Source organism: Magnolia sinica, chromosome 6 (genome assembly GCF_029962835.1).
Source record: "Magnolia sinica isolate HGM2019 chromosome 6, MsV1, whole genome shotgun sequence".
Classification (NCBI taxonomy): Eukaryota; Viridiplantae; Streptophyta; class Magnoliopsida; order Magnoliales; family Magnoliaceae; genus Magnolia; species Magnolia sinica.
The window spans coordinates 59,585,717-59,589,069 of NC_080578.1; the positions used below are offsets into that span (position 1 = coordinate 59,585,717).

A 3,353-nucleotide genomic window follows, 5' to 3' on the forward strand; every position below is an offset into this window, starting at 1 on the left:
CTTATGAACAGATTAAATGAAAAATAAATGTTATGGTGAGCCATGCGAATTTTTTAACGGTGAAAATCATTATCCCCACTGCTATTTTTGATATGGTCCATTTGAGTTTTGTATATGATTTATTTTTTAGATAATGCTCTAAAATGATATCTTAAATTTTATGAACTGTGTGGATATAATAAATACATCATTGTGGGGCCCATGTAACTTTGATCACCTTTGAACCATTCGTAGAACACGGATCTCGAGGTGCATCAGCGCTCGTCTTTGCACGACACATATCTCCCAAAAAAATCAAAGCGCACTCTTATCTTCCCCCAAAATCAGAAAACATCCCCAAATGGCCTAATCCGATCCCAAGGCTCATGAGCCAGGCATAGTGGTATGGGACACCGTGTCCGAGATGTTGGCCTACGCTCGGGTGACGAGTCTCCCCGTAGTGACTAGTGAGCAAGTAAGACTCATGAGCCAGGCATGGTGGTATGGGACACCGTGTCCGAGCCGTCAGCTTGTGTTGGGGTGATGAGCCTTCCCATAGTGACCGGTAAGCACTGATAGAGGTGATAGACCATTGTTCGAATGGCCCTCGTCAATTTACCCCGCCGATGTTTGTGTGCTAGAGCACCGTTCGAACAACGCGGGCATGAATGAAATCGGGTGATGGGCCCTTTTCCTTATGTGTTTTGGTTTTATGTGAAAAGCGAACTAAGTGATCTACTCGGTTTGGGTGACGACCCATAGCGGGTTGATCCTCATACATTTAGGTATCATACCGTACCTTTAGAATTGTTGATTTGTGAGAAAAATGGGTGACACCTAAATTTGAATCAAGGGACGCTGGTAAGGAGTCACTACGTGTGGCAACGAACCATGTGATCCAGAAAGGACTCGTGATATAACGTTGGTATTCTAGCTTCACCGATATGCTGGATGAATTGAATTTAATAATTACTCGGCTAACATAATCATTCACCGCATTACATTAGCTTAGGATGTGATGAAATAGGCGTGGTTGTCGGATGATAAGGGAGTGTTGTCATTTACAAACCAGGCGGTCGGAGTCGCGTGTGAAGGAGTGTTGTTTAGAAGGGGCATGCATCATACCATATCTTCATATGCATATTTAACAAGAATATTTAGGAATTGTTTGATTTCTTGTTTATCATTAACTACGCTAATTGTGTTGGTAATGTGTGTAACTTGTTTAATAATTTTGCATTAAGGATAACATGCTTGAGTGTATAATATGTATCAATGTGTAATTGTTGTGAACCTGTCAATCACTAAAATGTCCTAAGTAACAATCTTGGGGATATTTTCTTCACTATGTTGGTGTTCGACGCCTTCTATTCAACATATGCAGATAACTCAACAATAGGACCATTCGGTGGTACACTCGGGGCACCTAGTAGATCTCTAACTTCTTCCCGCTTGGTAGCTGTTCTTTTATTCTTATTGCAATTATTATGATTTGTATAATCCAATTTTGGGCGATCATCACAATTGAAACTGTATTTTTAACTCTTAGCCCAATATTCTGAAATTATTATTATATCTACCTCGCTTTGGATCCGCTAATTCAAATCGTGCTACTCTGATTATCTGTGTGTGAAATGAATTTGAATCTGAATGAAGACACACGTGCATTCTCATTAGGTTAACACCCGAGAACTCGGGATCGGAGTCTTTGTACTTGGGTGCCAATTTTTGGAGGGTTACACTAGTGAAAGTGTCATTTTAGAAGGTATTAAATACGAATAGGCTCGCACCTGGGTACTGAAGAGTCAACCCAACTATGATACATGGCAAGGGTATGCACGAGACTTAGCTTTTATGTATATGTCTTCTTCATTTTTTGCAAATTTGATTCAAAATAATTGTAACAACATTTCTGGAAAAAAAAATTGTCAATTTTGTAACAACCTTCTTAACATGTAGGAAATATGCTAATTTCTTAAAGCAACGCACTATAGTTGCCAGGAAGAGGACTAAGGTGGCGAGTGATGATGAGTTCATTCCTTGGTTGAAGAAACAGCTAAACTTGGATGAATCAAGTAATGAAGTCTTCAGAGGTATAGTTTAGGGACCAGAGGCTTTTGTAATGCAGTACGATAAGTATTGTATCAACAGTTTCCTCTTCGTCACCAAGGATTATGGAGAGAATAATGAATTTGGGCAACCGAATGCGGGGGATATAAATCAAGTCACATTTAATTCATGCATTGGTGTTCTCACCCACACCCACAACCCGATCACCTACAGAGACTTTTGCCAGGTGCCTCCTAAGCACCTTCAAAGGGTCATTGACAGCTTGGAGTGTAGTTATGATTTTCAAAATAACCAACATGTGATGACAAATTACGTTCATGAACGCGTGAACACCTCTTGGAGAAATTAGAAGGACCGGTTGCATTTAAAGTATATTAAGAACAAGGATCCTGCAGCTGTGAAATCATCTCCCGCCCCTGTTGGTGTGCCTATCAAGGATTGGATTATCTTTGTGGATCAACACAATACAAATGAATTCAAGGAATTGAGTGCAAGAAATGCCTTCAATCGGTCCAAACAAGTTGGCCCTTCTACACTTGGGCGGCATAGCATGGTTGTCACACGCCATTAGATGGTACATGTCTTAAAATATATATCCTACTTTATTTATGATAACTATTTCAAATTATTAGTTATTTAATTCCATTACTAATGTGTTTTGGCATGTATGTAATGTGGAAAAGGCAATTGAGAGGAATCTTACTAGTGATGCCGAGGTTGGTAGGGCTGAGGTGTACATCAGAGCCCATACAACAAAGGATGACAAATTGCAATTTTCTGAAACCTTTGTAAGTGCAACCCTCATACATCCTGTCATTATCCATATGAATTGTAAATGTGACTTTCAGTCGTTAAATTTTTTTTTTGGATGTTGTCATAGGAAAAAATAAAGTCGATTCAGAGTAGTAATCTTGCATCTCGGATGGCCAATGTAGATGATGCCCTTACACAGGTATATATGCTTGTTCTTCAAATACTTGAGTTTATTTAGACTTATGCTTTCTCTGATAAATCGACTTGCAATTCTGATTACAGTCGATTGGGAGTGATAGTAGAGGGCGCATGCAAGGTATAGGTGGAAATGTAGGCAAGATTGCATTGAAGAAGACAATCCCTATTATAGGTATGCTCAATATGGTGACGTAGGATCGTGATGACTTGAAGGAGGAAGTAGGTGAAATGAAGAAAAGCCTGGTAGAACTCCATATGAAGGTTAATTGTTTTGTAGAAAAGCAAGGGGAATAGGAAGTTGTGGATCCACTGACAATACCTCCATTTAAATCTAGTCATGCCTCGTCGGTATG

At 39.5% G+C, this 3,353-nt stretch overlaps 1 long non-coding RNA gene across 1 annotated transcript; it reads left to right on the plus strand.

Moving 5' to 3' along the window:
- The first annotated feature begins 2,190 nt into the window (after positions 1–2,190).
- LOC131250052 (uncharacterized) lies at positions 2,191–2,841 on the plus strand. The gene is made up of 2 exons (XR_009173018.1): positions 2,191–2,629; positions 2,733–2,841. It is a non-coding gene; the product is annotated as an uncharacterized LOC131250052 (long non-coding RNA).
- The last annotated feature ends 512 nt before the right edge of the window (positions 2,842–3,353 follow it).